Genomic DNA, 13,033 nt, shown 5'->3' on the forward strand with positions numbered 1-13,033 from the left:
GGAAAGAAGTGATGCTTTAATGATGTATTTTGATGCTTAATCAGATATTTCATATTCTGCAAATATTTACTGAGCTTTCACTTTGTGCCAGGCATTATACTGGAACTAGGGTTATAGCAAAGACAAGGAGTTTCTGCCCATTGGTTACTTCCCATGACGCCTCCTAGTGGCTAAAGTTCCTTAAGACCAGGTTCTTAGTCTTCACTCTGCTTTACCAGTATCTAGATAATGCCTGTCATACGAAAGATTTCAATAAATTTTGCTGAAATGTGTTATTAAACCCACTGTCAGTAGATGTGATTGTTTCAATAATGGTGGCATATGTATTATACTTAGTAGTAATTACCAGTGGTAGGCAATGGTAAGGATTAGCTTTAGTAAGTACCTACCACTCACTAATGACAAAAGAATTTCCCTCCACAGCTACCAACCCCCTAGAATGTCCCACAAGCCATTCCTTTTTGTCCCTTACCTCCCCTCTCCATCTAATCTCCCCATTCCATTGAGTCTACCTGTACCTATGGTAGATGTCAAGTCCATCCTATGCACTCAGCCCCCATGGCCATTGTTTTAAACCTTCGCTATTTCTCACCTGTGTTGATCTAACAGTCACCTAACCCATCTGACATACCCTCTTCCAAGTCATCATCCTACACTGTTCCCAGAGAGTGTTCTTAAGGCAAGTGGGTGTGACTCCCGGGTGAAAAGACTTCAGGATACACTTCAACCCTTTGTCATGTCCTCCTTGCCTGCATCTATCCAGCCTCACCCCCAGCTTCCCCTACACCCCACATTCACTCATACCAAAATACCTGTCCACGTACACTGTCTTCTCTGGCTTTGTTTATTTGTTTTTGTTCTAGTTCTAAGACTTGGTTCAAGCATCACTGCACTTCCTCTCCTGGAAACCTTCCCTCTACATGTCCAGACTGAGTCGGTTGCTTCCTTTCCTCTCTGCTCCTATAGTGCTGTGTCCATACTTCCTAATGCATCCTGCCCTCTTTAGTATAATTGCTGTTTCTCAATTTCCCACACAGTGTAGAATTTGCTTGAGTTCCTCATAAATTTTGATTGAACAGTTCAATATTCAAGTAGATGAAAAATCTACTTATAATCACCTAAGCCTAGAACCTTACTCTTTCCTATGTAAACACAAAATAATTTGTGCACTGATTTAATATGCTCTGAATTACCCAGGAATACAACTACCATGTAAGTTGAGGGAAGGTGATACTTTGTTGTCTCTGTAACTGTACCGTTTTGCAAAATACATCACTGATGGCAGCATTGCCTGCTAAATCACGTCACCAATTCAGGAGGCCTGTATCAGTCTGCATTTGTAGCTGGCCTGTGCACGCTGACTTTGTGTGGGTGTGTGTGCACATGAATATGCACTGATTTAGCCCTTATTTAAAAATGTCAAATATGAAGCATTCAGGTGCAACATTTATGCTGATTCTCTGTGTGTATATCTTTTTGTAGCCCTTATTTCAAATTATAAAATATATACAAAAGCATATTGAATGGTTTCTTATTTCTCATAATTCCATACTTGTTCATTAGGTGGTGGGGGAGGGATAAATTAGGAATTTGGGAGTAACATATACACACTACTATATATGAAATAGATAATCAACAAGGACCTACTGTATAGCACAGGGAACTCTACTCAATATTCTGTAATAGCCTATATGGAAAAAGAATCTGAAAAATTATATATATATATACACATATATATACATATATATGTATAACTGAATTACTTTGCTGTACACCTGAAACCAACACAACATTGTGAATCAACTATACTTCAGTAAAAAATTTGTGCACATATTTCCCTCATTATGTGTCCTTGTATAGTCATACCTGAATCATTATATATTGAAATATGTGCTATTTTATTATAAATTACTTTCCTTTTATTTTTTCCTTCATATCACAGATAGGAGATTTATATTGATTTTACAAAAGATAGAAAGGATATATATTACAAAATGTTTACTATAAAAGGAGGGCATGGATCTAAAAGGGGAAGAACATCGGTATTTAGTGTCCACTTTTTATAGCAAACACATAGGGTCTTATTTTGTTACATCGACTTTTCTAAAATAGACACATTAATAAAATACTTTTTAAACATCTGTGATATATTTTTTCTTGTTTTAGCTTCAGGGGTATGATAATCATTGTTTTTTAAATGGCGAAAGAGGGAAAGCGACGCTCAGTGAATGAATGAAAGGCACTCGCCCACTCGGGGAGCCCTGACAGGGGCTTCAGCTGATTGAAAAGTTGTGTCCTGTCTTTTGTCGGGCCCTGGTCTGGGCACTGAGGCATCTGGGTCATACATACACCAGGACCATCTGCTTGACTTTGGGCAAGTTCTTAGAGGTGTCTGAGCCTCATTTTCTACAAATCTAAAATAAGAGGGATAGATTTGATTATTTTCACATTTGTTCCAATAACTGTGTCCCAGGAAGAATACTATGAAACACAGATGCATTTAAAACTATCCTGTTTACTAAGAAGAGTTTTACTACCAGAAAATTTGAAAGTATAATATGAAGTTGATCATGAGAAAGGCAAACTCCCAAACCAAGAATGGTCAGGTGCTTTTCCTATTAACAGTTGTTCATTTTTTCTGCCAACCACTGGGGTTTGCTGGCTGAAATGGTTAGGGAAAATATTGCAAAAGAAAAGATTAAAATTGAAAAAATTCTTTTTATTAACTTGTTTTCTGAAAGTTGGGAAACAGCACGTGGTTCTGTCTTGGTAGTGGGAGATAGAAAGAGAACTGAAAATCTGATTATTAAGGTTGTTTTTACTATTCAGAGTTTTTTTTGGTGCAGGTCCTCCTAGTCTAGGACATTATTTTTCTTTAGGCCGTGGTAGAGTTGTTAGATATAGCAAATAAAAATACAGGACACCCAGTTAAATTTGAATTTCAGCTAAAAAACAAATAATTTTTTAAAGTATAAGTATGTTCCAAATATTATGTGGAGCAATGTGATTTCTAAAACGTTAATGTTAGCAGTCTGCTAATGTTTGAGGGTTTTTCTTGTCTGAGGTCCAAAAAATATCACAAAGTTCCAGCCTTGAAGCAGCTCACAGGGGCCACAGTTGCTATGAGGGAGTTAAGTCCAGCAACCGTTGATAAGAACAGAGTGCTTTGGCTTGACTATAAATAGTTACCTAGTTTAGCTAAGAAACTCTGGGAAGGGCTACTCATCTTGAACATCAAACTGTCAGAAATCTGCTTACAGTTACACCAGGGAGTCCACAGTGTAAATGGGAAAGAATGACTCTTGAGTCCCCACCCCGCTGACAAGCCACGCACTCCGGACTGTCATGAGGGTCTGAAGGTGGTGGCTTCCGACAGAGACCGCCCAGGCAAGCGGGTGAATATGGTAATAAACCTGCCCCCGGGAGCTGGATGGGCAGTGCAGAAGGGATGGACAGACGGAGTCCGGGTGGACAGGGAAGGAGTGTGTTGGTTTTGGCCCTGGAGTGTAAAAAACATCTGGGAAATAAAATGAATGAAGCTGACTGCAAATGTGAACCTTTGCCAAGATTGTGTAAGAAGGTGCAGCGAGGAACTGGAGCAGATACTGCCTTCCCTCTTCTCGGCCTCCAGCTTTGAGATTAAAAAAAACAACAGAGAAAGCACAGTGTTACACATGGGAACACTGGCCAGATTTATAAACGTTTATTAAGTTTGATTTTCCCCAGTTCCCCTGTGTGGTAAGTTGGTTGCTCTGGAAGTGGGTGGAGCTACCGTGTGATCTGAGAGCGTGGGATGCACAGAGCCTTCAATCAGCGTCTGTCTGGAGGTGTCAGAGACGTCCTCTCTAGAGCTGGGAACAAGAAGGAATTCGAGGATCAGATGGCAGGAACGGGGAGCAATAGTAAGAGGACTCAGTGTGAGGACAACATCGGAAGGGAGACTATTTCCTCATGGGTGGGGAACAGCACCAGAGGCCTGAAGGAAAAGAGAAGATGCTGGGTGAACACAGCCTCCCTGGCCAGCCAGCTGCTCACGACCACGTGCGGAGCTGGGAGGGCAGCCCTGACCCTCTGTCTTCTTATTCCAGTGGGAAATAGAAAACCCCGCAGCGGGCAGCAACACTGCCTCCTCCTGGTGGTCACAGCCCTCCGTGTTGGCAGTGTGGACCCTCCTTCCAGGCTCCAGGTCTCCAGATCCCTTCTCCTCCTGTGTTCTGTGGGTGTTCCCCAAACCCCACAGAGCTAGTCCTGTCTTAGTGAGCACCCCCTTCCTGCTTGTCCTTCTGCTTGCATCTCATTTCTGCAACATCAGCCTTCCAACTTTTTTTATTGAATATACCTGTGAATAAAAATTGTTGAGTACTCGTCTCCAACATACGTTTATTTCCTTATAGACTATATATAAGAATTATGTATATATATATATATATATAATTATGTATATAAGTATATAATTATGTAAAAATATATGGAATTGTAAACAAATCTATATAATACCAGAAATATATATATTACATACATATTTATAAATAAATTATAAAACATTTAAATTGATAACAATTTTACTTATAATTTATAAATAAATACATAACAAAATATATATAAGATAAAATGTTTAAATATCAAAATAAAAAATGGAAGAGGTCAAAAAATTATTAAAATAAATGTATGTTTTTTTCCCACAATTCCATCTGTCCTCTTGGCCAAATCTTGGAGTGCATCTGTGTGGTTGGGAGACCCCTGCTGGACAGGAGTGCACCTGAGCCTGAATCTGATCTGGTCTCATAGTCATAGCCTCCCTCACAGCCTCCCTCAGCTCCTGACTGGCTCCCCTTTCTGTAGTGCAGGGCCTGGAGCTCAGCGCCCAATATACAGGGTCAGACTGACTTGAGAATCTTTAGCTAAAAGCACTGACTTTCTGGCTTTCCCTCAGTACAGGAGTAAGTGGTAAATACCTGAGTAATCTCATGCTGCCTCTGCTTGCTTCTCTGAGCAAGGAGGGATTCTGGCACATGCCCGAATCAAGGGTAGATCTGGGAGGGGGAATGCTTCCAAGTGATAATGTGGTGACACCCCCAAAGATCAGGAACCCTTGGGAAGTGGGAGGCTGGGTCTCTGAGAAACCTGAGGATATTGAAAATGAGGAAGAAGTTAAGAAGTTCTGTTACAAATGGGTCATGGGCTGCAATCAAACGTATATGCAGTGAAATCTATGCATAGATCAGAACAACTTATGAAATGTGTCATCAGTATTTAAGAGAAAAGATTAGAGATAAATCCTGCTAAGTGATAGAAAATACCCTCAAATTAATAGCAAATTCCTGAAAATACTGTTTATCTTTATGCTTAGTTTCCTCATCTACTAATTTGCAGATAATATGGCTTCATTAGGACCTCATGGTTCTCACTAGGATAATTCAGTGATAAGGCATTTAGTGAAAGAAAATAGCCATTTGTTAGGCAACTGAACAGCTGTTAAAGCTTGTTGGAGACAAAGCACAGGGGACAAGCATTTTGCCACACCCACATGAGCTCATGTGGGAACTGTGGACCCAACCTCACTCTATTGGCAGCTGTTGGGAAAGGGCTCCCACTGCAGAACTGCTGCCTTCCCAATGGCGTGACCGCTGTGGCAGGTTCAGATCTTTCTAAACCACCCCCTTTTGTCCATCCACTCTTGCTTTTCCCATCATCCATTGTATCTCATTTAGGAAAGAGGTGAGTGGGGTCTCACTTCCCTTCACTTCTCTATCTTGAATACCTAAATTAAGTTTTAGGCATTTATGTAAGAAAAGGCCTATCCCCCTTCTTGGTAAGTATTAATGTCCTAGTACTTTCAAAGCACAGTTTTAGGCAGGAAATGGGGAGGTTGTGTTTGGATGGCAGTCCAATGACAGTAGGTGATACATTTTTGTTTTGACACAAGTGTACAGTGATGTCAGAGATACTTCTTGAATTACTGCCTAAGTTTTTGGCAGGTATCATATTGCCCTTGGCAAGAAAAGGTTGTTTAGAGACGCCTTTTTGTCTTCATTCTGTGTTACACTCTCTGGGATTTTTTTGCTTTGCTTCTGCTAATGTTAGAAGCTCAACTTCAGGAAAATAATATACAGGGTTTGTAGTGAGGTGGATAGACCTAGAGTCTGTCATACAGAGTGAAGTAAGTCAGAAAGAGAAAAACAAATACCGTATGCTAACACATATATATGGAATCTAAGAAAAAAAAAAAGGTCATGAAGAACCTAGGGGCAAGATGGGAATAAAGACACAGACCTACTAGAGAATGGATTTGAGGATATGGGGAGGGGGAGGGGTAAGCTGTGACAAAGTGAGAGAGTGGCATGGACATATATACACTACCAAACGTAAAATAGGTAGCTGGTGGGAAGCAGCTGCATAGCACAGGGAGATCAGCTCAGTGGTTTGTGACCACCCTGAGGGGTGGGATAGGGAGGGTGGGAGGGAGGGAGATGCAAGAGGGAAGAGATATGGGAACATATGTATATGTATAACTGATTCACTTTGTTATAAAGCAGAAACTAACACACCATTGTAAAGCAATTATACTCCAATAAAGATGTTAAAAAAAATGTACAGGGTTAAGCATTTTGTATTTTTATTGGGTTTAAAGAAATGCTGTATTCAGGCTGAGTTAACACTTTGTTCTAAACTTTGAAAATATGATTTAATAACTGACAGTGCTTTGGAATTATCTCTTAAACACATAGCAATGTTACTCTGAATTGGAATATATATATAGTTTATTTATTCAACAAATATTCATTGACTGCCTCCTTTCTGTCTGGCACTGTTCTAGAAGCTGAGGGTAATAATGGTGAACAAGACAGTGGAGCTTATTCTTATTTTTTCGGTGGGGAGAAGAGTACAAAACTCAGTAAATAAACAAATTAATGATTACTTCAGATATTAAGTGTGGAAAAGAAAATAAAGCAGAGGTATTTATCAGGATCTCAGCAAGAAACAGAGGTGTACTTAAATGATAACTGAGAGGGCTTCCCTGGTGGCACAGTGGTTGCGAGTCTGCCTGCCGATGCAGGGGACACGGGTTCGTGCCCCGGTCTGGGAAGATCCCACATACCGCGGAGCAGCTGGGCACGTGAGCCATGGCTGCTGAGCCTGTGCGTCCAGAGCCTGTGCTCTGCAACGGGAGAGGCCACAACAGTGAGAAGCCCGTGCACCGCAAAAATAAATAAATAAATAAAAGAAGCATCCATTTGCTGAAATATTAAATTGACTGCCAACCTAGTGCATATCAAGTGTGCCTAAGATTTTAAATTTAACTAGTGTAAGAGGAAGCTCTTTTCATTGACAGACTCATACAGATTGAATTTGGGCCCCAAGTGAGTTCCTTCCTCTCCGTGGCAGCATTGCCCCTGCTTCCCCCTTTCTGGGATTCCAGTTCTCAATTCACAGGCAGCCAGGCAGGTGGAAACTTCATGCAATGACTCGAGGGCAGGGAGCTTGCAAGAGGCAGCAGGCCTGGGGAGGGGAGCACCCCCAGTCTCCGCTCCAGGGCAGGCTGAGGTCTAAGGAGGGTGGAGCATGATTTCTTTCCAGTGGAGGGAAGGGAGCTGACTTCCTTCTCTGTACTCAGATGTTCTTTAGAGGCTTGCTGCGGTTTCTCTTCACTTCCAGTGTTGACAAGACAGAATTCATTTGGAAAAAGAGAGCTCCATGATTCATAATGAGCTATTTTGTGCTTTTAAAAACAACTCTTTAGAAACTGAATTCTCCTCATAACTCTTCTCTTTTTAACCTTAGACTCATTTAAAGAAGTGAAGTAGTGTACGAAAATGGTGATGGCCTATATTAGGAAAGGCCAGTATATTGCATTTTCCCTGCCCAACATACATGAATTATAGATTGGTCTCCTATGGAAGTTTATCCTCAAGAAACCTGGATAGAATTTTAGTGCTAGTCTTATTAAATTTGTTCATTAAACATAGCTCAGGCACCATAGTAATATTTAAACTGGAGTAATCATTGGGTTGCAAATGAGATATTATTATTATTTTATTTATTTATTTATTTTTTTGTTAGAACAACTCAGCAAAATAAAATTCCAGTTTATTGTTGGACAACATTGTTTCACACATACATCAAACAGGCCAAAAAACAAACAAAAAAAACAACAGCAACTTCATAGAAAAAAAAAAGGAAAAAAAAGAAACCTTTTATCTTTGGCCTTTTTAACCATCTCATACAAATAAACTTCTTATGGTACGTATAAGTATATACACAAAAAATGTTACGGGAATGCTCGGAATAAGATTGTTTTTTTGTTGGTGTTTTTGCTTTTTTTACAAGTTTTTTTTTTTTTTTTTTTTTCCTTTTTGACAAGACAGAATTCATTTGGAAAAAGAGAGCTCCATGATTCATAATGAGCTATTTTGTGCTTTTAAAAACAACTCTTTAGAAACTGAATTCTCCTCATAACTCTTCTCTTTTTAACCTTAGACTCATTTAAAGAAGTGAAGTAGTGTACGAAAATGGTGATGGCCTATATTAGGAAAGGCCAGTATATTGCATTTTCCCTGCCCAACATACATGAATTATAGATTGGTCTCCTATGGAAGTTTATCCTCAAGAAACCTGGATAGAATTTTAGTGCTAGTCTTATTAAATTTGTTCATTAAACATAGCTCAGGCACCATAGTAATATTTAAACTGGAGTAATCATTGGGTTGCAAATGAGATATTATTATTATTTTATTTATTTATTTATTTTTTTGTTAGAACAACTCAGCAAAATAAAATTCCAGTTTATTGTTGGACAACATTGTTTCACACATACATCAAACAGGCCAAAAAACAAACAAAAAAAACAACAGCAACTTCATAGAAAAAAAAAAGGAAAAAAAAGAAACCTTTTATCTTTGGCCTTTTTAACCATCTCATACAAATAAACTTCTTATGGTACGTATAAGTATATACACAAAAAATGTTACGGGAATGCTCGGAATAAGATTGTTTTTTTGTTGGTGTTTTTGCTTTTTTTACAAGTTTTTTTTTTTTTTTTTTCTCCTTTGAGATTATAATGAACATGGTCACACCACAAGTAGTCAGAAGTAGGACAGAGAACGCTCCGAAGGCTCGTTTGGTCATCTGAGATCATTAAAAATGGCTTGACCCCCTAACAATATGTACAAAAATATAAAATGTAAATAAAAAATACAAATTTTCCTTTTTAAAGTACTTTAAGAAAAAAAGCAGGGCCTTGGAAGTTTTGGTTCCTTTTTCCTCCCCTGTTGCAAATTCGCGCTGTGGTTTTGGTTGGGTGTTGGAGAGGGCGTGTCATCTGTGGGTGGCGCTGCCCGCAGTGGGTGGGCGGGAGGGCAGGACTCTCTACTTGAAGGTGACTGCGTTTAGATTCTGAGACGGGAAGTGGAGGGTGACTAGGTCACGGTGGCCTTTTAAGTTTAACTTTTCCTTTTTTGCTGTCTAGTCATCCTCATCGGTCTTCCACTTCTTGGTGTCAACATCGTCATCCTCATCATCTTCAGCTGCCCACTTGCCTGTAGCTGCCTCAGTGTCATCATCTTCATCTCCATCCTCTTCCTCACCATCGCCTTCCTCCGCCTCCTCCCCACTTCCTCCTCTTCTTCATCTACCTCAGTGTCAGCCTCCTGCTCTCCATTTGCCTCGTTAGCATTTCCACGAGCAGGTGCCTATCTCCCATTCTCTGCCTCCTCCACAACTTCCTTCTTCTCTTTTAAGTCCTTGGTGGTGATTTCGGAGCTGGTGTCCATGGCCGCGTCTGACAATGATGGGGCACGCCGGTGATCCGACGCAGCGGATTCAAAAGAAAGCAGGAGTTCAACGACTCTGGCGATCAAGATGCCGGAGTCCGCAGCGGAGGCGGCTGTGGCGCGCGGGGAGCTGGACAAGGGAACAATGCAAAGATGGCTTTTCAGAGCAGCCAGTCCAAGTGAGATATTATTAATGTGGTTTTAAAGAATGTATTTCACACATTAAAGGAGTGTTTTAAATCTGCATTTTTACCGCTAAAATCCTGCAATCTAGGTATTTGAGAAGTTACTCTTAAGGTTATATGAGTGTTAACTTTCTCATCTTTCAACTTGCTCGCCAAGATTAATTCCAGATCAAATCCATATGGAGGGAGAGATACTGTTGAGCAGACCCCAGAGGTCCTGACTGTGACACGGGTGGTCTGAGGGAGAGAGATGGACTGTACTGGTGGAGCAGCAGGCAGGGTCCAGAAACTAGCTTTTGGAAGGAGATGGGGGAGTGAGGGGGTCTGTAGGAAGGAGAAAATGCAGGATGTGGTCATGGGGATGCTTGGAGACAGGCTTTTGCCCTGTACCAGCAACAGGAAGTGGTTCTTCTAGGGCCACTTCTGTGGAGCTTGCAATTAGGCAGCCTTTGAAAGCACTGGTACAGCCAGCTTTCTTCCAGACCCCAGAGAAAGGAAGCATGTACAAAAGACCAAGGGAGAGAGACTCAGTTTGTGCAGAGGATCTCACGGACATAGATGGGGACTGTCCGTGTCTGTGCTCTTAGCCTCTGACCAAAGCTACCAGGACCTCTCTGCTGGGGTAAACTGTGTTTCTGCTTTAAAACAATGCATGTGGAAGGACAGAGCACTCCTGAGACTTTTTTTTTTTCTTCCAGTTTTATTGAGATATAATTGACGCACAGCACTGTATAAGCTTGTGGTGTACATCATCTTGATCTGATTTACATACATCATGAAGTGATTATCACAGTAAATTTAGTGAACATCCATCATCTCACATAGGTATAAAATTAAAGAAATTTTTTTTTCTTGTAATGAGAACTCAGAATTTGTTCTCTTAACAACTTTTACATATAGCATTCAGCAGTGGTAATTATACTTCTTATGTTGCACATCCCTAGTACTGATGTATCTTATAACTGGAAGTTTGTACTTTTTGACTGCCCTCATCCAGTTCCCCTCGCCACTGGACTTTTTTTAGCTGCTTAACAAGAAAGAGAGAAAGGTTTTCTGTGTGTATTCAGTTTGGAGTGTCTGCTTGCACTAGGTCCATGCTAGAGGCATTCGTAGTTCACTTACTGCATAACGTCTGCTTCTCCACACACCTGTGAGGCCTGAGTTTTTGCTCTTGGTGAAGCAGATTGGGGTTGACAGTAAAAAAAAAAAAAAAAAGGAGGAAAACTCAGTAGCCTTCTTGAATCAGATTAACAGAGACCAGATATGAGATCCTTTGTGAACCAGAAATTAAGGTAGATATGACTCAGCCTCCTAAAGTCAGATCTGTAATAAATGAGAAAGTTCCCATAGTGGAGAATAAGGTAAAGAACTCTTTATTCCAAGCAAAAGCTCCTCAGGCCCAGAATTTGGGCATTTTAGTGTGTATCCTGTCCTCCCCTTATTGTCATAAAGGGGACTTCAGTGACCACTTGTTCTCTGGCTCATCCCAGACCCCAGTATGTGTTGGACAGTCTCAGAACTGCCTAGGACTGTGGAGTGGGCACCTCCACTCTTCTGGCAAAGTTTGGTGTCCAGCTGCATTCATGAGGGGAAAGGACTAGGTGGACCTGGCATCTTTCTTCTCTTGTGAGAGATGCAGACCCTAGAGGAGAGGAAGATTGGAATCTGATGCTGACTGTTCCTTTCCAAGACAGCCACTGATCCCTCAGCTCCAGAGGGTGTTAGGAGAAACTTTGGCATGTGCAGTCATGTGCAGTTGGGGAACTGGTGATGGTGCCCAAACACAAGAGCAAAAGGAAAAAGGAAGGTGAGATCTCTCCGGAAAGTCAGAAGAGATTCACTGGGGCTTCCCTGGTGGTGCAGTGGTTGAGAATCTGCCTGCCAATGCAGGGGACACGGGTTCGAGCCCTGGTCTGGGAAGATCTCACATGCCGCGGAGCAACCAAGCCCGTGAGCCACAACTACTGAGCCTGCGCGTCTGGAGCCTGTGCTGCACATCAAGAGAGGATGCGATAGTAAGAGGCCCGCGCACCGCGATGAAGAGTGGCCCCGCTTGCCGCAACTGGAGAAAGCCCTGGCACAGAAACGAAGACCCAACACAGCCAAAAATATATAAATAAATAAATAATTATTAAAGAAAACATTTCTACTGAATATCTTTAAAAAAAAGGAATTAAAAAAAAAAAAGAAGAGATTCACTGGCCACAAGTAAGTGTAACACAGAACCCCTCAGAGAGAAGACAATGTAGCAGACTTGTCAGGACTCCAAAAAGTCTTCTTGGAGCAAGATGTAATGAGATGAAGGCATTTAGTCATTAACATTCCTGGGCCGAGCTGGTTCTCACAAGAAAAACACTGAGGGCTATCGTTTGCACTTCCGACCACAACAGAGTAATCCTCCCACCATAAACAGCTACGGAACAGACAGAATAGATGAGGCAGCTGTTTGCAGGTGTTAGACAACAGGCAGAGCAGAGAAGCACAGGACAGGAGCCCTTCTTTGCCCCAGCTCTTGGGTTCAGGAATCTTTCCTGACTGTGGAGAAGTGAGGGGGAATCTGAGAAAGCAGTGGTCTTGCTGAGCTGAGAGGCAGTAATTGCGGTTTGGCACTGCTGAACTTTGTGGATAGAGGGGCTGGAGAAGAGGAAGTTGCTCAGAGGGGATCCCAAAATCTGTGTGGGTGTTTATCTGAGGTCTGTGGCCCAGGCCTGGGCTGTGCACGTACACCTCCTGTGAGGTGTAACTGGAGAGAGGAAAGCCCACGACGAGAAACCTGAGTTTGCCCAGTGCCAGGAGATGCTGGAGGGAGTTCCACCGCAGAGGTTGGGAAACCCCACTGAACAACGTGGGCATTCATTTGAGATCACAGAGAGTCCACATCCTAGGAATAAGAACCGTTCCCTCAAGAAAGGGCCGTACCCTAAGAACAAATGCCAACTCTTTTTTTTTTTTTTTTTTTTTTTTTTACTGTCGTGGCCTCTCCTGTTGCGGAGCGCAGGCTCAGCAGCCATGGCTCACAGGCCCAGCCGCTCCACGGCACGTGGGATCCTCCCGGACCGGGGCACGAACCCGTGTCCC

The 13,033-nt window shown here is 41.7% G+C and overlaps 1 protein-coding gene and 1 pseudogene across 1 annotated transcript in view; one reads left to right on the forward strand and one right to left on the reverse strand.

Moving 5' to 3' along the window:
• The window catches only part of DCHS2 (dachsous cadherin-related 2), a 304,834-nt gene that overhangs the window by 96,494 nt on the left and 195,307 nt on the right, over window positions 1–13,033 (forward strand). The gene's annotated exons all lie outside the window — the stretch shown is intronic.
• Window positions 9,463–11,082, reverse strand: LOC103070084 (prothymosin alpha pseudogene; annotated as a pseudogene).

Source organism: Lipotes vexillifer, unplaced genomic scaffold (genome assembly GCF_000442215.2).
Source record: "Lipotes vexillifer unplaced genomic scaffold, Lipotes_vexillifer_v1.1 scaffold266, whole genome shotgun sequence".
Classification (NCBI taxonomy): Eukaryota; Metazoa; Chordata; class Mammalia; order Artiodactyla; family Lipotidae; genus Lipotes; species Lipotes vexillifer.